Genomic DNA, 24290 nt, shown 5'->3' on the forward strand with positions numbered 1-24290 from the left:
GCAGGTGCCACTAATTAGCACCTCTACCCGCAGAAAATGCATTCCCCAAACTTCCGTTTAGTTTAGGATGTGACTTGTAAGTCTTTATATTTGTATTTGTATATTCTGTCTTTGGAACTGTAAGAAACCAAACAAGTCCATCTGGCCCATGGCTGTGAGCTATCTTTAAGCAAGTGAGGTTTGACCACAAGTGTTCTGCAGCCATTTGCTGGCGAGCTGCAGTGAAGCTCCCTGGTGCCACCAGCAGCAGATGGCAGTGCCCTCTGGGAAACAATGCCCACATGCTGACCTTGCCACAGCCAACCCAAGCCTGGGTTGCCACCAAACGCTTTCCAAACCTAACTCATGATAACACTGGTAGAAAAATGCTGCCAGTCAGGGTTTCTTTTCTGGATTCTGAGACATTGAACAGCTTCTATGCCTAGAGCCAGAAACGAAGTGATCTAGTTTTGCTGATTGTGGGTATCTTTTGACAGAAATGTTTATCACTAAAAGATACAACCAGGTGTGTCCTAAAGTTAATTAGCAGGCTTTTGTGGAATGGCTCAGTCTCTCACTAGCTCTTCTTGTAATAACATACATTAGGCATGGGAAGATACCCCTGAGCATGCACTGAGGCAAGAGGATATGAGGGGGATTTTACCTCCAGCATTGCCAGCATTCAATAATTATAGAAGTGGAGGGGAAGCCTTTGCCAGGAAAAAAAAAAAAAAAAAAGGCTATAATCATTACCTAAAAGAATATCTGCTGATTATGCCTGGGTGTACAGCTCCTTGGATCTGTTAGCAATGGTTCACCCCCTCTGCACAGGGAAACCGCAAATGAATGTTGTGTGGAAGCAGCACCTTGCCCCCAGTGCCACCACAGAACAGATGTCCTGCAGGAATGCTCACAGCCCCTCTTAGGACTTATCATAGCACAAGCAAGGCACGATCACTAAAAGGCCAAAGCTGCAGCAAACAGAACTTTAAAAATCTTACACAGGCTCTATATTTCACATAACCTCCCAGTTTGCTGACTTCTCTGTCTATCTGTTGAGCTTGTACAAGAGTGTCATGTATGGCTGACAAAAATCACTGCAGAGATGGTGTATTTTAGCAACCATGTTTTTCAACAGAAAATTTTAAAGAAAAATGTAGTGTGGATGTCTCTGCTGAAACTCCCCTTACTTCACAAATCCTGGCTTTCTCTCTCCTGCGTTCCTTTGTTGCCTTCTCTGGCCCTTGAGAGTTTTGCTTTATGATGAAGTATGGAAAGAGCTGCATTCTGGTTTCTTGTATATTAGCAGAAGCACAGCATTATTCTACTGAGACTATAGTGGGACTAGATTCACTCATATAAACACATGCGAAACAAAAAGTTGTCATGAAAATCTAGAAAATTCATCTATTCATTGTCATTTCTCCCCAGTGACTTTACCAAGATCCATGCTCCTTCCCTTTCTTTCTCACAGTTAAACAAACACCTGTATTGTGCCTGCTTTATTAATCAGTACTGTGAAGGTTTAATTACTTTTGGTCATTCAGGTTATTGAAAAAAAAACAAGAACATCCCAGTTATGAGTAATAGTGTTCTATATTATCTTTGTTAACATTTTCTCTGTAGTACAAAAATAAAGATTGACAAAAGGACCATCAGTGATCTCATTCAATTTCACACAAGGAGTTCCTCTCTCTGCTAATTTTTTCTCCATGCTATGTTAATTTGATATAGTCCTCAGGCTCTAACAAGTTAGCAGCACTGCCCTCATTAAGGAAAGTGAACATATCACAAGGGAACTATATTATTAAATGAATGTGTGTAGCCTCATTTCTTAGAGCATAACATGATAGAAGAGCAAAAACCTACAGTTTTGAGAGGATGGTAGAAAACACCTCTGGCAAATCACCTTCTGGGGAAGCATTTGCAATTCAAGTTGTTACTTCCTGATAAGCTGCTTATGTTCCAAATATCATTCTTTCGTGCAGATTCTATTCCAAGTGAAAAACTCTCAGACTTAAATATCTTACACTGCGTATGAAAATTGGGAGGAGTCTTAACCAGAACAAACCTGCTCAGAAACACAGAATGTTCTCAGTGTGTTCCAGACAATTTTCCAAACATAGTCTGGGGGCCTACTTCAGACAGAAAGGTCAGGCTCTGATTGAAAATCAAAGTATACTGAACTGGTTTGGGGCTCCCTTTAGCCAACAAGCTGTATGTAAGCTTTATCTCATTGCCCATGTCTTCTTTTGGCTTCATCTAGAGCTGGGTTTCCTTGACTGGGAATGTCTGGGGTGTCCAGTTGTATCATACACAAAAACAATAGCAGAGCCCATTGCTTTATTGAGACATGCTGTTCTAACTATTTCCTTCCTCATAAATGGATGGCCAAGGCTGCTTTGCTTTCATTAAGCTGAGAGGGGACAAATAATAAGAGAAAATTACCAGGGGTTATGATTGGGCATCAAGATTAGTAAACTTGGGTACTCTTAATGAAGATGTTGTTTAGAATGCATTTTTTATTTCCTGTCTTCCAACAAATCTGTATGATCCTTGTTGGTACAAAATACAAAGGAATAATATGATAACCTGTCATCACTCGCTCCTGGCTGCCAAATCTCACGGGGTCTGTTTATGTGCATGGTAGGCATTCATAAACCCACTTACTTTCTGCAAGCTGGCAAATAATATGAGTGCACTATTCAGAAGTGGCCAGTGGAAAGAGTAAGTGCAATAGCATCATCACACCTTTTCATTCACCTCAGTACTCTGACCTAAAGCACATCCCGTCACAGCTGCACTCTGTTGTGTGGGAATGCCTCAAATGAAGGCAATGTAATTTAGGGAGAGGTGGTTAAGATTGCATAGTATCAACTGCAACAGAAAATCCCTAGAGGACGGATAGCATTTGTGGAAATGTTGGATATTTGTTGTCCTGACAAAGATGTAAGTACACTGTCTTTAGCCGTGGGAATGAGGAAATGGATAGGTCACAGATGGACTAATCATGCCATTTTCCTAGCTTTAACTTCTTCTGCATGAGTGTCTAGAAAAGACAGTCCTTGTTTTTAAAATGCAAACTCTTCCTGTTCTCAAACACCCATACAGCTTTACCTGGGAGAGTTCTGAGGAGGAAAAGGATTACTGATGAATGTTACTTATCTCTGATTAGTGAGGCACAGGGTGGAAGAAGGATAAAATTAAAGAGGGAGATACTGAGCACAAGCAATAACCAGACAGCAAGGAACACACAAATAGGTAACACACTCTGTGATAATTAGGTGTAAAAGTCTATTTGCCAGAGACAGATAACAGAAGTTCCCATCCTGAGACTGCAGTGCAGGCCTTTATGTCATTTACTGTTTGTGCCAGGGCAGGTCAATCAACTGACTGCAGCAAGTATTCCCCATCCACTGCCATCTCCTAACATACAAAAAAGAAATGTTTGTGTTTTATGTCTGTGTTCCTAGTTTCTAAACACAAAAGATAAATGCATAAATCTATGAAAAGGCCACTTTGCTCCAAATTTTATCTTCTCATTTCGGTCACTGTTTCTGTAAAGTCTTTAGATTTGCCTCTTGGGACTTTTTTTTTTTCCCGAACTACCCAGTTAAAAACAAATGAAAGAGATTTTTTTTTACTCAGGTTTTGTGGGGGCTTATGCTTTATCTACCATTTGAAAAATGAGTCTTCACTTGGATTAACAATGTCCCTTGTGGTTGACCACTTGTGATACTGGAATTGTTTGTGAATTTGTTGGTGTTTGCCTCACCAGTTACTTGTGACATTGCTCTTAACCAATCACAGTGTGATTGTGAAAACACATCATTAACTAGATGTAGAAATCTGGGAAAGCCAGGCGGTGTCAAACAGTTGACTGGGAAATATTATTAAAGGGTCATACACAGGGAGAACAAACCATCCCACACCAGAAGAATATTATTCTACTGGGGACATGATTGCATAAGACTGCACAGCCAAAATGCATTACTTGGCATTGCTCCCATCTCAGAGACAGGTATTAAGCTACTTGTGCATGGAAAAATCTATCCTGATGTATTTTGTCTGCTATCCAGAAAATCCCATTCATTTCAGAAACTTGTTAGTGTCTTAAACTCCAAAATATTATCTAAGGATATTCTTAGCATCCAAGCAATTGACAATCAATACCAGTCTTGAAGAGCAAGATGAAGAATAAAGTTTAATAGCAGTTATTCATGGAAAGCAATCTAAACCATTTCTTCCTATAATTTAGAGTGCCAAATTTACAGGATTCTTGAACACTAAGGCCATCTCCATCATGATGATCCTGTGTCTTATGGAGTAGGACCAGAGTATTACTCACTTTTTGTGACTTTTTGAGTTATCAAGGACATGCTGGGCAAACAGCCAAGGTAATACAAGTTCCATAACAATAATCCATACTGAAAGTTAACATGATGGCTACTACATAATGGCTAAGCCAGTTGCAGGAATGCAAGACCTTCCAGCTCTGGTAACTGCTTGACTTAGGGCTTTTTTTTGAGTGCATCAGAAACTTAATAAAGTAAAGCATGTATCTTGCAAGTGGGAGACAAGTCATGCAAGGTAATCAGTAAAGAAATGGGAAGAAGTAGCAGAATGATGAGGTGGAGAAGCAGTGAATCCAAAAGCAGTTTGGATACATTTTTTTAGGGAAAAAAAAGTCAGTAAAACCCTTATGGCTTAATCTGCACATAGGACTGTCATTGTGTGTGCCAGCAGAACAGATCAAGAGACTGACAAGAGTCCTGTTCTATTTAAAGGACATGGAAATGTACAGAATCAAAGAAGTTAGAAATGGAAAATGGAAGACTATCTCCTAGGATTGCTCTTTGGGGTGCATTCCTGGGCACGGTTCTCTACTTGAGTCAATAAAGTCTCAAGCTTTCCTCCTCTGTGTTCTCCTTCAAACTGTGGAGTTGTATGTTTGCCCTTCAGTCTTCAACCTTTTCCAATGTGTCTGACTCCGTTCAGCAGATACCGTTTTCATATATATATATACTTGTTTTGTTCATTCTGCAAGGTTTACTTGTCTTAGTTACTTCTGTGGATCTCATGGACTTCCAAAGATCCAGGACAGCCACTGGCTTCACCTATTGATTATCTTGTGACACACAGTGTCCCATGGATTAAAAATGAGTAAGTTCCAGCAACTGTCACTTCCATTAGACTGCATGGATAAGACAGATCATGAAGGTTTTTTCAGTAATAATATATAGGTTTTGTCCAGCCTACTAACAATCTGATATTTATCTACTGTATGCTTTCTTTATAATATCAGCAGAAGGCCGAGCTCTTCAACTATCTGCCAAGGAAAATCAGGAACTCCATTTGAGTTCTCTTAACTAAGCTAGCTGTTGAGACAATGTTCATTCTAACCCTACACCTACTCGTGTAGGATCACTCAAATTGGGCAGCCTTGTCAGTCCCACTGACGTTATTCTTCAGTCCAGGTGAAGGTTGTCTTAGAGGATCTATGTTGATGCAAAAGTGACCAGAAAAGGACAAGTTAATTACTTTCTGAATCAGCTAACATGGCAGTTTCCCATGCTGTAAACTTTCAGGGATAGACACCATTTATTTTACCTCCCTGTACATCAAATATAACACCTACTGCAGAACTATTTTTGGGTTCTATTTAAACAGTAAAAATATTCTTTTTATGGGACCTCAGTATCTCCACCAGTGAGGCCAACACAGTGAAGCCCACATGGCTACTGGAAGTGTTACTCTTAGTAGAAAGTGAGACTACTCAACAAGTACATGTGAACTGAAGGGAAGGAGATCCCACTTACATAAGGTACCTGGCAAGATGGACCACGGAGCACAGAACAGGCCCTACTCACAGCCCTGTATCCAAACTGAGACACAAAGTTTTAAAATTAAAAAGGGTTTCAAAGGAAAAGAAATTGTTTCCAAGCTCAGATCTACTCTGAAAATACATAGCATCCTAGAGCTAATCAATATTTTCTGCCTATCACATTTCTTCCACAATGTATTTCCAGTAATGTAGTGCAAATTTCTCATTCTGCTTTTCTAAAGAAAAAACATGAAAAGTACTTAATAGAATGTTTAACAGGTATTCCAGTGAAATACATTCTACTTAAAGACCACTTGTTTTTTGAGAGACCTTCGATTTCTATATTCAGTGCAGCAGGTTTTACTTAAAGGAGTAAATCCAAATGCTGACATGGTACCATAGTATTCTTTGAAATTACTGACTCCACCACTTTCTCAGCTTAAAACATACAAATACTTGGGAGAAACTGACCAGGAGCATTACTGTGATGCTGTGTCAGGAGGAGGCTGCAGTGAGCTGGAGGAGTTTTGATCTCACAGAAAGCCAGAGTGTCTCAGAGGACTCTTCACTAAAGAACATTTTCTATACCAGATGTGGAAACAGAAGATGCTTAAGAAGAAATCATCCTCTTTGTTGAGTAGTCATTTTTTCTAGATGCAAAGGAAGATAATTTGTAAAACCACAATGTACCTCCAAGGTGTAAATATTGTAAATAAGTCTTGTTTAATATGTTCAAGAAGAAAAGATAGCTGACTATAATTTAAAAGGCAATGTTAAAATTGCTGTACTGACTATTCCAAATTTAAGCTTGAAATTAGTCCAGCACACCAACAGTGTCTAAGAAATTTCTAAGGGTTCTGTCACCATGGTAGCCAAGTGGCAATGGGCTTAATCCTGCACTCATTGAGTCCATAGTCAAGACTTCTCCTGGCCTTAGCAATGCTGGATCTGACCCTGTAAATCCTAACATACTTGAGACCACAGCTTGATTTCTAAAATGTTTTTTACCCACTTTCCCACGGCAAATTGGGTAGGGAATTCTGTGGAAACCATTCATTTGAAAGATGTCCGGGGGAGATTTCTTTCATTCAGCAACAAATCCCTGACTGATTAAAAGAACTATGTTGACAGCCCTACAGGAAGCCATGCCATCCACTGCTTGGGCAGCAGGCACTTTTGGCAACATGGGCCAATTTAGAGGACAGGGAACAGTAAGGGAGGGGAATCAGGAGTCAAACAAGGTCCCTGGAAACTTCCAAGCTGTTTTAAAAAGAAGGGAATTGTTGCCTTGGTTAGTGCAATTCCCAGTCTCTCACAGCCAACTAGACAAATCAACCATTATACTAAAACATTTATATTGTCCTTAGTGGATGATGATAAAATGTAATTATTAGATCATATGCAGAAGTACACATAATAACTCCTCAACAAAATCACCAAGTCTATGGTATAAAGATGCCTCTAAAAGCCCAGGGCCATAGACATAAACACTTAGACTCTAATCACCTTCTGGTTTTATCCTCTTTTCCTCAAGAAATAAGGCCGGAGAGATCATGCTGTCTATCTCTCAGCCTCTCCTTAATAACTCATGAACCAGCTGGCTGCTTTCAGCCAGACTGGCAATGTGAAAGAGGTCATAAAAGCAAGGAGTCCTTGCAAGCTCCATAAGAAAATGTGGCTGCATGAAGCACAAACCCCATGTTTGTGCCTTTAAGAGGGAAAGGGATGCACGCTGAGGTCAGTAATTAGGATTTGTTTGAAAAGAGCTGGGGGCGGCGCTCTTCAAGAGAAGAGCAGAGGAAATTGCTGGTGTCTTTTGGCACACTTCTGATGGAGATTGAAGAGAAGTGGGTTACAGACTGTGTGTGGGCAGGGACACAATTTCTGAGAAAACTGAGCTTCATTAATTCTGCTGCTTGGTTGTATTATTGTTTTCTGTAAAAATGATGAGGATTATTAGACATAGCTGGTAATTGCATTACCAACATGAAAAGGCCTTAACAAAGCCACAAGGGGATGATGAGAAAAGAAGCTCCAATACCAAGAAACTGCGCAAAATGTCATACAGAAGAAGAGCCAAGATTAACATATGACTTACACTGCATGTTGACTAAAGTAATGTATGTGATGAAAGCCCTCAAAAATAGGAAAGAGCCTGCAGGGCATTTAGAGTAAGGGTGGCACCGTCATAAATTGGTGTATGTTTTTTAACATACCTGAGTTCAGCCAAAGGTTGTTCTGAGAGTTCTTTGATCCCTTGGGAAGTTGGACAAACTGGAAGACCTTATGCATTGCACTGTGGCTTCCTGTGGAAGTGTTAACTCAGAGCTGACCATTGCATGTTGTAGAAAAACACTGTAACAAATTTCAGTTTTGCAGGAATATGCTTAGAGCATCAGGAGAAATGCTTAGAGATAAAGCAAGCATCAGCCCTAAGAAACCACATCCTTCAGACAGACCTGAAATGAGGCCTGTGAGAAATGAGGAAGCTACAAGTTATGCAGGAGCTGCCCTTATGGAAATGAATGAAGAGTCAGATTCTGCTCCCATTTGTAGTTTGAAAAGAAAGAGCAAGCCTGTAGAAATTATGGGCTTTTTTCCAATTTAAAGGCAATCTGGGAATAAAACCCAGTTTTTTCAACTTTAGCTCCTGCTGAATAGACTGTCTCACTCTTCAATTGTTAAACTGTGGCTTTTTAAAAAAGCAAACAGAAGGCAAGGCAAGGAGGGAATAATACAAAAAGGAATATCTGTTAAACATATATCCCATATCTTCATCAGATGACACGATGATAATTTGAACAACTTTTTCTCTTGCATAAGTGTCACAAGGCACAAGGGACTACTGATTCTCTTTCCTACAATGACTCAGGCAAGGATTTCCCTTCTTTTTATTACTTAGGAGACTGCTAGTCATGAAAAAATCTCCGCAAAGAAAACAAAACTTAAAAACAAAACTACAAAAAAATCCCCAAAAACCAAAACAAAACCCCAAAACAAACCAAAACATAACAAAACCCAAACAAACCAAAAACCAGCAAGGCTCAGTCCTGCTACTGCTATCCCAACTTACAAAATGCTGAATGCTCATGCCTCCTAGGATCTGCCTGCACAGAAGGAAGATGCTGTATTAGTATAAATAGTTGCCAAGGAAGTAATTTTTCAGGCACAGATACAGTTTGCCCTCAAAAAGTCAGGTATAGATTTCTTTTTTGTGTCTTTGGAGCAGTAACAGAAGTTTCTCCAGCCGAATCATGTAACTGGGCAGTGACTTCTGTGGTAGAGGGTTGGTTGGAAGACAGTCATAAAACAGAGCAGCAATTTCCCTGTCAATACATTAGGACTGTGGAGTTCTATAATAATTATACTTACTTCCCTACATAAATATAAGAACAAATTCTTTTCCCAGGGAGGTTGTTGAGTACACATTCTAGTTCAGTATGATTATGAATCCCCACAATAACTTTTCTGCCATGTTCTCATCAGGAGATCTCAACCTGCTTTCTAAGACTGGTCATCATAATTTCCTTTTGAAACTGCAGCCATGAGCTCTGGTCAACAATAAGAGATGCTGAAAATTCCTGGATTCTGGTCCAGACTTCTACTGACCAGAGTAATGACTATCGCTCTAAAGAGAAATCAGTGTAAAATGCTGTATAACACTTCACACATGGTAGAATATGAATCCTGCATTACAAGCCCTGTCTTTTGTTATTTGCTCATTTTTTAAAAGGACTAAATACATAATATCTTGATAATGGGTTGAAGCTCTTTAGATTTCAAATCTCTTGAAAACTCTGGCTCTAATTTTAGGTTTAAGAAATCAGTGTCAGGCTCCTGTTCTTGACATGCTAAAAGTGTGGGTTTCTGGCACATTCATTCAAAAAAGGATGTATTATAAATTGGCTTCCTAGGACCTGAGGACTTTGGAAAAAGGCTTGTTAAAAGTTATGCAGCATTAGGAAAAAGAACACGTTCAAAAACTTCTGCTGTGCAAGATGACTCATAAGGTTATACTACCAATTTCACTAGTAACACCAGAGGAAAATTATGTCCTAGATCAAAAACACCCAGATGTTGTGAACTTGTTCCTGGGGAAGGCATATGACACATTTTACCATGATTATTTCCTTAGCTGAATGAAGGGACTGAGAAAGCAGATAATATCAGCATATCCAAAGCAAGCAGCAGGCAATGAGGGGATAAGTTCTTATGTCTTGATCTTGCTCTTATTTGTAGATGCTGACACATCTCCCTTGGAATTCAGGAAAGTAGGACTGACACCAATATAGCTGTTCTTAATTTCCTGCTTTCTTTTCCAAAGCATTCTTCCTATCTGTAGCTCCCTGTGACTTGTCTTTTTAGATTCCCTCTCCAGGAAGCTTGTTCATGTCTTCCTATCTGTTTGCCTAAGCCAGTGTAGCTCTTCTCCTTTATATAACATTTGCTTATGATCCAATGGTATCTTTGGAAGAGCTGGCACTTTCAGTGATCTATCTGAAGCATGGACAAAATTATAAGACTGTTAATGCCCTTTCAAAATTACTGTCCTGCCACTGGCAGGGGAAAGGACATAGATGGGTTGTATGTGAACCAAAATATATGATCAAGAAAAAAACAAAGAGACAAAAGCACTTTCCCAAAAGAAGAAAGCAGATGAGGTTACACTCAAAATAGGTGTTCCATCGTGGAGTGACAACCTACGGTTGGAGCCACAGGGTCATGACCAGCCGTCCCTTCCTTTATTGTTAGGTTGGAGAATTTATGTATTAATTTCTATTTCTCTAGCTCTTAAGACCTATACCAAGAGGTCAGGGCCATGCTATAAAAGGTATTGTGACATTTAAAACAAAGACAGTCCCTCTTCCCTATAGATAGCACATACCTTGCAACCTAGACAGTATGCAGCACAAGGAGAGTGACACATTGCAAATGGGAGACATATGGGGGGCAAAGCAAGAGCCAAGCCAGGGACACCAGAGCAGGCTTATTGCTCAGTCACAGGCAGCGGCAAACATCCTGATTGATGTCTGCTGCAAGTTAACTGGGTCATGCTGGTGGAGGGTGTGAAGCAGAATTCATTTTCATTGCCATCCTGCTCTGCTACAGGCAGCAGGAATAGCACAATGTGACTTCAGGAGCCCACAGACAGTTCCAGTCCATACTGCCTGGAACTGACAGTACAACCTCCTTGCCCCCATCACAGGGAGGGAAATTTCTCAAGTATTTTTGCCTTAATTCCCCCCTCATTTTAATGTAAGCAAGAATAGCTGAGTCAGATTTGAAAGTCAGGTGTTTTGGCTCCAGCTCCTGGACTTTGAGCTCTCATCTGTCAGTTACTTCCCTCAGCTGGGAGCTGCTCGGCTCAGCTGGGAACACTTCACATCCATTTTCTTCACTGATTTCCTTTGTAAACCTGTTGTGCCTCAGTTCTTTAGATAATAAGTTCTTTGGTATCCTCATTGTAGTCTGTATGTACAGCACCAAGCATGACATGGCACCAGATCCCTTCTTGGGGTGTCCATAATCTACTAAAATCCAAACAGAGCTATAGGAAGTGTAGAGGAAAGAAAAACAACTCCAAAAGGCTATGGGGAGCATAAAAATGAAAATAAATTATCAGTGTTCCATTACCTTCTGCCATGAGGAAAGGGACAACAGCTATGGCAGCAGCTACCAGGAATGTCCTTAGTGAGGGTGGGGGAGATGGTAGTTGTGGTTGGTGGTAAACAACAGGAATCTGTGTATCTCACAACATCATTCCTTTTTTAATTCATTTAAGCATCTATTTTGACAGCCTCTACCTTTTTTCCCCTTTATTTTAATCAAATAGAAGCAGTTGGAAGTGCGGCCGCTTCTGAGTGCCCAATGCTTTGCTTTGGGAAGCTGGAGAAATACAGTGTCACTTCCACCTTGTCTGAAAGGGATAGAAAACGTCTCAGACCTTACACAGACTACTGCTTCCTTGTGGATTGTTATTGTGAGGTTAAGCCCTGTTTTTAAAATGGAGGAAAACTTGTATGAAAAGTGCCTGGAGGTTTTTGAACAGTTTTATAAAAATAGCTGCTTGAAGGAAAAAAAGAAGAGAAAAAGAGACAAGAAAAACAAACTCAACACCAAATAGTTTCTAGTGTATCCATCTATTGCAACTAGTCTGATATTAATAGAACACACACCAGCAGGGAGTGGGAAAATAAACTTATTTTCACTCACATAAAGAGACTGCCTAAATGACTCACATATGCAAAAATAAATAAATGGATCCCCATGATAATCTGAAACTATATTTTATCCACATAAACAACTCAGCTTCTTAACTGTAACCTAACATGTTAAATTCACTCGGTTTTATTTGAGGGCATGGACAGATTGAGTGATCAATCTCTATTACACAGAGCTTTTTTTTTTATCCCTTCCTTACAGTGCCATTTTTCTTCCCACTAGACATTTTAGTTCATTTCCCTGAGCCTTCTGCAGCTTAATAGCTGCATTTCAGGCTTAGAGGAAAAAAAGCTATCAAACTTCCAGAGAGGAATGAATGTAAGTGAATGTTGTGCATGAGAGGGAGAAATACAGCAAATAAAAACGGAGTAAAAGGACAATTGTTAGCATTGCATGTGATATACTTAGAAGATAACAGTTATATATATTCCAGTTTCATAATGGCAATGTTCAGGGTCAACCAGGTGCTGGCTTCAGAGGCCGTAAAATCAAGAGGCAGAGAGGGCTTTTTGTCTTGTAGAACTGGCAAACAGGTATTCCCCTAGAGAAATGGAATGAGGACACAGCAATTAACTCTCCCATTCCTGCAATCGGAGTGCTAATCACATCCTTAGCAACTGCATGGTCACTATGGTACCGACAACATCTTTTGCTCAAATCCTTTCTGACTCATTCTCCCGGTAGCTTTGGCCATGGTCAGAGCACTTGCTGACACTGTGCTGAATGGTTCCATCTCCATTCTGCACTACTGGACGCTATTGCCAATGAGGATGAGCTCCAAGGATAGAAAGGAAGCCAGTAAGTGTCCAGAGAAGCGGTGCTGTTTGCTTTTCAGAAACATTGTGCAAATGACAAACACAATGCTTCAGTGCAGCCTCTCTGCTCTAATAGTCTTAAATGTGAGGCTAATGAACTTCAGCTTTCAATACCATTGAACCTCATTATACTGTAAATACCCTTCGTGTAACATCTTTTTGTGACTCAGATACCAAAACCAATAATGAATCTACCAAAAAAGAAGGAAAGGAAAAGGCTACAATCTTTAAAAAAAAACAAAAAGAAAAGCTAGTCAGATTCATCTTTCCACAGCAAGTATTTGTCCCGGGAGAAGCAGTGAAAAATTATAAAGGTTGTGCTGGAAAAATACTGGATATTGAGACATTTATGGATGCTAACAGAATCAGAAAATAGCATACACGAAATAGACTAACAATCTGTCCTTGATGGAGCTGCTTAGAGCGGTTGCTGAATCTCTCCTGTAGGAGGCTCTAAACCCCATGCACTGCACACGCAAACAATTGTAACCAGCTTACATTCACTGAACAGGAGGGGTTCACGGCCCTCGTCTGTAACTGCTTCGAGTTCTCCAGTGACACAAAAGAACTGGAAGCCCAGCCCTCACTGTCTGAAGAGTGCTGCTGACTCCCTTGTCTCCCCAGCAGTAAAAAGTGGTGAAGGAGAATTTACACATGACTCCAGCCCTTTATTTTCAAATCTCAGCATTTTGGTACACAAGAAGACAAATCTTACTATCAGTCAAGCAGAGAGAAGGAAACAAGTGTTTTCAGGAAGAAAATGTATGTAATGTAATCAAAGCATATTAAGTCTGTATCAGGACACCGTGCAATTAAAAGGAATGGGAGGAAACATTCCACGGCAGTATATTTTCAGTATCTCCCCAGATGCAGGACTATGTCCTGTGACAAAACTGGTACTGATCATTTTTGGAGGCAGAAGCAGCACATGCTTTGTGGACCTAAGGTGACAAACATCTATTTTCGCATGTGGGAGATAACATTAAAATGGAAGGTATGGATACTAGGAGTCAATTGGAGTAGTAGTAGTACTGACTGAGAATAAGATTAATGCATTATTTACAAAGGATTCACAGAGTGGACATCTTCTAAGTCAGCATTTATTATATACTCCTAATTGGAGAACCGCAGTTCTCCATTTTCCTAATAGATACCTGGAACAAAGATGTCCTGAATGATGCATATACCACTCACTGATTGGTGGGCAAACATTATTGGAGCGTCAATATTTGCTTTTTTCCTAGAGCTATCATTGTTTGAGAGGGTATAAATAATTTTGGATAATGCTCTACTTGAGATGTATTAACTAACTCACAGACAAAAATCATCTTGTATGCCTACTTTGTGCTATTTTCATTGCATTTTACTTTGCAGTGAAAACAACTGCTAGTCATGTGATAAATCCAGAACCTGAGCAATAATTAGTGGTAGTGGAGCTGGAGATAAACCCATAATTGCAAGTTTGGTCAGCTTACCCAAAGCCTTCACCACAAACTCCATGAAAAACACTGCTCACTATTTGCATGAAGTTGCAGTACCCAGAGTATGGTAATTTGACAGGATGACTGAGCTGCAGAGCTGTGCAATAATACTTTGGTTCATCCCATACATATAGGTAACTGTATTTCATATAACAGTCCCCCAAGGCAGATGGAAGTTTACTATGATTTTTGGTAACAAAATGCCTGGGGAGTCTCCTGCTGCACTTGGAAAGAAGACAGAGGAAAAGTGGATTGCAAAATCGAAATACTATGGTATTGGCTCCCTGACATAGGTCAAGAATATGCTGTTTGGAAGTCGAACACATATCTCAGATCTAGAAATCCATGGCACAGCACCAGAAGTTTTCAAAGGACAGCTTTGTTACCCATGGTTGTTTTGCTCACTTCAATGTTTTTCCTCTACCCTGCTCTATAATCAGCATACAGTTTGACCTTGCATACAAAAAATGGTGCCTTTCAGTAGATGTTTAAATTAATGATTATTCCTATGAAAGTCAGTTGGGAAGGTGTTTAAGTGCACAATATGTCTTTTTACATGTGCAGAAATTTGGTTTCATGAACAGGAACTTCAAGCATCTGACATAGACAAAAATCTCTGTTAAGGAGCTGACAAGAAACTTTTGTGTGTTCTATTCTAGAGCTTACATTTCTATGAAACATTACCAAGATCCTGCCATAGAGGAATTTGTCTTGTCATTAAACTGTTTGGTAGCTGCTGGTCAGTGTAAGTAATGTTTTTCTTTGTGCACAGTCTGAAGAGAGCAAGAGCTTCTCACTGCTCCAGTTACACAGGATAGTTCAAATGTTAAAGCCTGTATGTTCAGCTCTCTGTACATTCTTGGGACATTTCCCAAAGGATCAGATATTTCAATAACACCACAAAGTTCCTTGTGTCCTCGTTTTTCACTTCTGATGAAACTTCCTCTATCAAAGACCAGAGCTAATGATCCAGATTTAATCAACAAAAGTATTTACATTTCAAAATAATGAGACCCTCTCAGCTGGTAACTTGTTAATTAGTTCCCAAGCATTCTCCTTTTATCCACTTGTGCTGCAGTGGTGCAGCTGACAATCCTTCCAATATTAGGGGAAGTTATTTGAGAAGTGTTATCTCAGAGTCCTATCTTGCTCCAGGATCAATTTGCACCAATGTGTTGATTACAGGAGAACTACTGATTTACCTACAGGTAAATGTCTTTATGTATCAGACTGTCTTATCCTTCCTAACAAGTTTTTGCCTTGTATTTTTGCATGCTTAATATCAGCAAAGCAATTAGGTATCTGAATTTAAGCCTCTCTGCCTGTTATCTTTTAACAATGCTATTCTTTCACTCTGGACCTCCTAATACTTGAGGTCAGATTCACATTTACAGAAAATCTATTTATACCACTTTTTAATTCAGTGCCTTTTTTTCTCCTTAATTCTACATAAGGCTCTACTACCCAGCTACACAAAGGGACTAGAATGTAAATAAGAATCTGGCCATAAATATTTTTTCTGGCACCCCGTCATTTGCAAGTATGGATGGACATAAAGAATGAGGATCTGTTCCCAATTTCTGTCGCAGTACTAGTATAGTCTGAAATACATGTGCTGGGTTTCTGTCTTCTCCAGCAGCTCCCTCAGCAACGGGAAAACTCCGTCAATTAGTCCTCAGTGCAGGATATGCTTCAGCTGACTTGCTGGTAATCAGTTGCTCCAGAGCCTAGATTGATTTTGCCCTGTGATTATCAATTCTCCCATCAGACAGAACAGTCAATCTCAAAAACAAGAAGACATTTCAAGAAATAAGATCAGGATGTTTTACTCAGCACACAATTTCTTCCTATAACCCAACTTTGCAAGGGACATAAGTGTGTGCTTATCTTCAGGCACAATTAATCCCCTCTTTAGCAACAGGAAATTTTTTCTCCAGAACTGGAGATTACGTCTTCTCTTCTGCAGTTCCATACTTTTGTGGTTGTGCATTCTTTTTCTTTTTCCTTATTTTTTTTTTTTAAAGTTAACATTTCCTCTATCCTTTTTCCCTGTCATATGTAATGCAACTGTGCAAAGTTTTCTTTCCTAAAGATGGGTGGGCAAGGAGAAAATGATTTAAATTATATGATGGGGAAATAAGTTATAAAAATAGCAGCATATTCCTAACTTTTTAACAGGAATTTTTATTTCTGAGACATTAAAAATTCTCTGGAGGCCTGACTACTAAGTACACGTAAGACTGAACCCAGCTTTTTAATTAATTGTTTATCTTCTATAAATTAATTACATAACTTTCTGAAAACCACAAATTAGCACCAAGAAGCTGCAAAAATTCCAAGTAAAACAAAAGAAAAGAAGAAATAAAACTGCCATGAAAAACTTTATCCTTTCCAAGTCTCTGGGACATCTTGTGAATACCCATCTAATTTTAAATGTTTGTGATCATGGCAAAATGCTGCCACATGTTGCAAATGTGGAAAATATTGCCAAAATTTTAAAAATATTTGAATAGAAAACTCTCATCTCTTAATCAGACATTTAGAGACTGCATGTGTTACCTGTAAAGACAATGCAATGATTCTGATCTCCACAAAAACCGTGATCCAGCCCTAGCATTGGCTGTAGTGGTGCTTTTTGGATCTGAGTTCTAGGGAACAAAACTGTAGAAATGTAATTCATGAACTGGAGGATTCAGTTTGGGTGTATTTCCCTTGCAATACTTGAAAGGAATCTAGTCACTTCCATAAAGATAATATCATGTTTTTTATAAGGGTTAGTAATGAAGATTCATTTTATCACAAGGCTTCCAGCTTGTTTGTCCATAAGAGGAATAAATCTTGAAGACTATCAAGATCTGATAGCCAAATTTCTGACAAGCAGTGAACTAAGTGCCTATGTATGCAAAAACACTCATCTGATGAACACACCCTGATTAAATAGATGGTTCACTAGAACAAAAAGAAGAAGTAAGAACTGGGAAGGGGAGTTAATGAATCAAGTGTTTTTTCAAGCTATTACTATTCTTTTCTTCCTGAGTCCTTTTCCTGCACTTTAAAAAAACTTCATCCAAGCACAGTCTATCAATAGCACAAGCATTCACAACAGAGTGGACTCTGATCCACTTTCATTGTTAAGATAAATCTTCCATTGACATCAGTGAGTTTGACCCTGAAATATGCTTTTCTCATTGACTGGTCAGAGACCAGCTTTGCTGTCCACTTCAAGTGATGCACATCCTGCACCTATTTATTTAGGATCCAGAATGAGAAGTGAGAGTTGCAGAAAATCTGTTCTGAACTACTGTAGTTTAATTTGGATATTTGTGGGATTCAGTGGAGAGCCAGTAAGACTAACCTAGTTATGGAATAAGAATGTCAGCCATTGTCCATTAGGCCCTGGCCACATAATTTTTCAAATACAAATAATCTCTGTTGTGACTATGAAAAAACAGGATTGGGTTTTGGTTTGCCTTTTTTTTTAAAAAAAAAAACTTTTACATGACATTTGGATATCTGTTCCTACAAAGAGCTTGTCCGATATTTGACCTTAAACTTTGTGGAGTAGCCTTCTACACCTCCCAGATTTAATTCCTTAATTTCAGCATGTGCAAGGTATGAGATTAAGCAGCTCAAGTATGCTTAATCATGGCATTCTGGTCTATCACCCACAGAGTGGTGTGGGAGTCTTCTGCAGATATCCACAGCAGCAAGAAAACAGCTGGATTACTGTCATAATAGTTTGTGTGAGGAAGATAAAAAGAGCACTAGCAGAAAGAAGACTATCTTAGAAAATATTGCAGCGTGAAGTTAGGGTATGTCATGGGAAGGTAGAGAAGCTGTCATTAGAGTTTCATCTAGAGTTTAAAACCTACTGTATGTTATTTGTGACCACTATAAGTTACTCAGAAAAAACTTCCTTGCTCAGCCTAAGGCTCTGAATATCCTCATTTGCAGTTCTACAGCTTGTTCACTAGCTTCTCCATTTGATTTTGTACTTTCACTAGAAAATTCTTCCTTAATGAATTTGAATATTTGCAAGTTACTCTTTGGCATGCTGCTTACACAGAGGAGGTTGCTCAGTAATGCTGTGGTCCCTTTTATTTACTCCTAACTTCAGTTGTTTCTGGTCAGCCATTAATAGATAAATATTTTACTATCTAGTTTTCTTCATCTACTATGTAGAAGGGTCTGGCAGCTGCAGAGGCCTCTTCCTACCCTCCACTCCATGACCTAATGTGCCCTCACTCCAGAGATTATAGTGTTAAAATATTCTCTTGTATTTTAACACTACCTCATTCTTCAGGAACACCTATTACATCAAGTTCTCCTTTCATGGTCATACACTCTGCCTTCACCTGTTATTTTTAAGCTTGTGTTATCCAGACATTGATATTACTTATTTTTGGCCATCTACCTATTTTTAAACAACTCCTCTGCTTAGTTCCCTGCTTCAGAATATACCACTGTGATTTCAGTTTAGTTATCCTCAATGTCATCCATAATCCCTGTTCCCACCTTGTAGAACTGGATACAGAGTTAAGATGTTAATGGGGGGAAGATACGTGGAAATGGAGGCACTCTTTTACCCAAAGACATGACTACCCACATCCTACCCAGTGCAGACAATTCACTGCTTGATCCTGCATGCTGCAATGAGATTAGAGCTGTGTGGCCACAAACCCATTTCCATAATTAGATAATGGCTGCATTTTCCCTTGGAAATGTCCCTATTTATCACCAAGACATTTCAAAGCTCAAAAGCTCACTTTTCTTTCTTTCCCCCTCCCCTTTTTTTTTAAAGCAATGGGACAGCTGATTTTTCCTAGCAATCCTTTCCCTGTCAGGAAAATGATAATGAAAAACAATTTCTACTTTAATTTTTTTTCAGCTATTCCATTACTGAACCTTCCATTGGCTCATTGGAAATTGCGAGAAAGGGTTTGATTCTTTTCTGTGGAAAGAACATGGAAAAAACCTTACTAGGCTTTTTGTAGCACAAGAACAATTTTTCTTTCATCCAGGATTTTGCTTCAGTTTTGTCTAACATTTCTTTGAAAATACATATCCCAATTTCCTTTTAAACTTCTTGATTCTGTTCTGCTACTGAAAAGGCTGCAGATGGAAGGGGAGAACCAGGAACTCCCCAAGTCAATCAGCTCTATTCATTCAATAGCTGTATTTATTAGTTTCATTAAAAACATATTGAGCAGGCCTGGTTCCTCCCTTCTGCATGCCTACACAATCCTGACTCCCTTGCCATCCCCCTGTCAGTAAGGGCTCTATCCTGAGGCCTCTCTCAGCTTGAGATTCCACATGAAACATGAATTCAAGAGAATATCACATGCTTTTAGGTCTTGTTGGAAAGACTTCACACAGCTTAACAGGTGTGGAGGGGGGCAGGGGACAGTTAGATGAGGAAAAAATAAGTACTTGAATTGAACAGATAATTCTTTTTTTTTAAAGAGAATCAGAAAGAAAAAGTCTGTGTAAGGCTTGGAAAGTGTCTCCATTGCTACTGCCATCACTGAAATGAATGTACATGTAACATCTGACCAGCACATTGCTCATAAACTATGGTTTTGTGGGAAATAAAGCACTTTGGGCTGCCATCAGACAAGGGAGCAGTTCTTGGAGAAGGCTGTCAATTTGCTACATTTGTAATGCTGAGGCATGGACTGGTCCCCTTCAGAAAATATTATGTTCTCTATATACCTCCTCCTGTTATTAAAATCAGAACTATGTGGAAGAGCAGAATCACAACAGGAGCCTGCTACTTATGGGGCAAAAAGAATGGGTGCCAACAGAAGCACTAAAACTATACTGGATGTCCTTTAGCACTTTTGTTGGTGTCCTTAAAAAAAAATCTTTTTTGTTGTATGGCAAAATACAAAATGTTTTGTAGGAATCAAAAGACCTCCATACTCATGACTGAGAATTAAGGTTGCAGTTTAAGTGCTACTTAAGTTGAAAACCTCCCTAGTTCCTTTAGTGGTCTTTAGTTTAGACATCAGGCCAGAGATGACTTTTCAGAAAAAGAAATTTCTTTCTGTATTCAGCCCTGAAAAGTGATCTATAAAAATCTATCTGCTCAGCCACATTGGAACTTAACATCTTCATCTCTTTGGAAATGATCTCTCTTTCCGTAACCATCAGATTAGATAACTGCTACCTAAATACCCTGATGTCCCTTTTCTTAAATACATGCGGACCACAAAAATCAACACCTGCACCCTTACAATTCTTCAACAAAGGAAGAGACTGGAGGTTGCACTAATGCACTTAAGCACTTCCAAAGACGTATCACATACAATCTCTTCCATACATACCTCTTTTTTTTTTTCTTAAGTGGGTCATAGTGTGTTACATAACCATGGTACTTTTTTGTCTTTTATGGTTGTAGAGATTCAAAGACACAGCAAAAAATATCTGCTTTCCACCAAACAAAAATAATTCTTAGTATTACTTGCCCTGTCCTCAAAATGTTTAATCTGCACAGCCACCCTTGACAGAGAATTCTTAGCACTGCTTCCTTTCCAGATGATTGAGCAGAGGTGTACTGGCATCACAAAATACATATCAGTATCACATCAGCATGGCCTCAGCAGAGACTGAATATATATACATCCTGATATTTACATGTCTTTGTGTGACAAGAAGTTAGCCCTACTGAGACAGAGAGCTCATCCAGTTCACAAGCACGTGCTTGGCCCTTCCCAGGTTACACGCAGCCCCTGAGTGATGCATCACACAATTCCAACAAAGAACACAGCAGAGAGGACAGAGGAGCAGGGGGCGGGGGGAAAGAACCACAGCAAGCCATGCTTTCACCTACAGTATTAGTAGTTTGCCACAGCACATGGCACAGTTGAGAAGCCACAATACACAGAGTCTCACCAGAAAACTTCAAAAGGCTTCAACCCATAGAGAGTATCACCATAGAATTTCAGAAGGCTTCAGGCATCTAACCATACAAAGTAACATCACCGCAGAAGGCTGCAAGCATCTGCCCCTCCTAGTCCTTAGCCCAACCTTTTATCCCCTCATGTTTTATCCCCTCATGCACCTGTGTGCCCTCTGTTCCCTGTGGTGATTGGTCAGTGCACCTGGGCACTCCATGGCTCACTGCTTTCAGTGCTGCTCACCTGCTTTTCACAGCTGTAGCCCATTAGGGATGAGGCTTGGCTGCAGCCCCACTCCCAGTCACCACAAACTGTGTACCTAGAGTAGTTCACTTACCTGGTGCTGCCACTGAAGGTATCACTTCAGCACTTTGGCAGTCAACTAAGGAGAACTTGATGCTTAACAGGATATAACTTGATTGAAGGCAATACAAACCAGGAATGACATGGCTTTGTAAACAGATTAGCAGACAGGTGAGACCAGGGAAATCAGTCTGTAACCTCTGTCTCTGGAATCTGATAATTTCTTTAACGCAGGTACCCCTGTCTGGTAGAAGAGTGCTATCATCCCTGGTTTAGGAAGTTAATGGGAGGCTAAAGACTCCAAATACCAATAAAGATATTTAGTTATTGAATTCTACTGTGAATTTGGACTAAAGTGACAGGTTTACAGAGGCACAGGAATATCTGGCTTGACACACAAGGTTTCTTAACACCACACTTGTATTACACTCAGAAGAGCTTTGTTCCTCTCCTCTCTGACATTGCTTAACTATAGGAGTGGGGTAGGAGAATGTTAAGGATTGTGGTAGCACCAGAAAGGTAAGGAGGGAACATAAAAACTTTCATATCCCTAAGTACCCGTGTCTGTACACATGTATGAATACATATGCAGGTATGTGGGCTCACACAGAAAGCAGTGATGATGCTGATGGGGACTAGCTGCTCACTCTGACAGTTGCCAGCACACAAAATACATGTCAGTCTGGTTCCTAATAGGTTTGTATCCCCTTGCACAGCTGGAGATGCTTGGCATAGCTAAAAGCAGCTACAATCAATAAGCCTTAAATTTAAGGGGTACCGAAAGTGGTTTCAAATAGTTCAAGTAGTTCTTGCGGGTCAGCTGTGGGGCATAAGGCACATAAAGGAAGAATCATAAACATCCTTGACCTATCAAGTGTTTTCACCTGCCATAATTTTTCACCATCAGACTCCCCTTGTTTGCAGTCCGATCACACTGTAAGACAATGGGCATCATAACCAGATGAATAAAAATTATGGCACAGTCTGAGGGTCACATCCTTTTACTGGATTTTTCTGAAACCAGTTACAAATTCTTTTCAGAAAAATCAACACAAAGAAAAAATAAATTTCTCTGAGCCTTACTGAAAAATTAGTTGCTGTACTTATAACAAAGGGTATTGTACCTATGGCTAGAGTTACATGGAATTGGTTTTGGTCAAGGAGAGATGCTGTTCCCAACTTGGTGTCAAAGTCAGCTCAAGTCCCCGGCAGACTAGGCTGTAAATGCCTAGAAACTGGATTCAGCATACAGTTCAGTAATTACCAAATGACAGTTCAAACCATCCTCTTGAGCTTGGCTACTGCCAGTAGAAACTCTTTCCCCACTTCTTATTGTTAATGCCTGAACTTCTGTTAAGTGCACCATCTCTAGTCTCCCCGCAGAAAGCAGCATTAGGCTTTCACAGCAGAATCACCCAGGCAAAATGTCTACACAGATATTAACACCTTTTTGTGTGTCTGCTAGAGCCATGGAGCAAGTGAATTCCATGGGCATCCTGTACTTATGCTATTTATATTTACCTAAAATGTCTGCAGTGGCGTGGGTACAATCTGGCTCTTCCACATCCTCCTGCAGTTCCCAACCATACAGCTCTTCATAACATCTTGCTGTACTCAAAATCAAACTTGAGCTGAGATTTTCTTTGAATGTTTTGTCTTCATTGTCCTCTTCCTCCCTTTCTCTTCTGTTAAAAAAATATTTAAAAATCAATAAGGCATTTAAATCTGAGTGTACATTTCTCTATTAAATTGACACAAACATACAAGCAATTTTCTCAGAGTTGTTGACTACTTTTCATCTGTTTAAGCAGTTTCCAAGAAAGTCTTTCCCTAAGTGGGAAGTAGGCCACTTCTGAAAAGTGCAGGGTAATCAAAACCTTTTTGACATAGTGACTCACTGACAGTGATTTCTGATTAATAAGGGGCACATTCTCCTCTTGATCCCTACTTATATATTATAACTCCAGTAACGTCAAAAGAGAAAGCTGCCCTCCTTAAGTTGGTCAGGCAGCACCTACCCAGGGGCCGGTCTTGTGCTCAGGGGCTGAACAGAATTGCTCAGCCTCTGGATGTTTCTTTCACCTGCCCACTGCTGTGGGTCAGCTTCCTTCTGGAGCATGGGACTAGCTCTTGCTGCCAGTAACAGCCAGTGCAGGCAGTGGCAGGGGAAGGAGGAAGCCTGCCCGGCCTGGTGGCCATCCCGGCTGCTGCTGGCACAGCTGACATCTGGAAGCGACAAGCTGGACATCTGAGGCACCAAGCTGAGGCGGCCCAGCTGTCGGGGGCTGCATTCAGAAAGCAGGGCAGCTACTTCTCACACTGCAGATCAGTTAATTTTGGTCAATACCTGGTCACAATGACACAGTTTCTGTGATCTCCTGGCGCTCCCCCCACAGACAGCTGTGGTCATCAGGAGAGCCTGAGAGCAGCTGCTGGAGGGAATGGCACTGTGTGGCACAGTTGGCAGGGCTCATGTGGACATGGAAACACACTTGGAGCCTTCTGGGGCTGCCTGCTCAGCACAGCTTACAACTGACACCACTGAAATCCCTTATCTTTCCCCACACAATCTCCTAAAACAGGACCCATGTCTCTGCCTTTGAGCACCCGCTGGCTCTCGGTCCCACACAGGCAGGGCTGCGGGGGGTGTCTGACAAGGCCATACCAACAATTTAACAGTAGGGACAACCAGAATATAGCTCTGTCTTGAGTTCACTAATGAAAATGTGACTTGTGGATGTCTAGATGGCTGAGTTCAATCCATACC

At 40.1% G+C, this 24290-nt stretch overlaps 1 protein-coding gene across 3 annotated transcripts in view; it reads left to right on the forward strand.

Annotated features, from left to right (window-relative positions):
• FAM237A (family with sequence similarity 237 member A) overlaps window positions 1-24290 on the forward strand; it is a 269849-nt gene that overhangs the window by 77345 nt on the left and 168214 nt on the right. The window lies entirely within an intron of this gene.

The sequence above is a fragment of the Anomalospiza imberbis genome, chromosome 7 (genome assembly GCF_031753505.1).
Source record: "Anomalospiza imberbis isolate Cuckoo-Finch-1a 21T00152 chromosome 7, ASM3175350v1, whole genome shotgun sequence".
NCBI lineage: Eukaryota > Metazoa > Chordata > Aves > Passeriformes > Viduidae > Anomalospiza > Anomalospiza imberbis.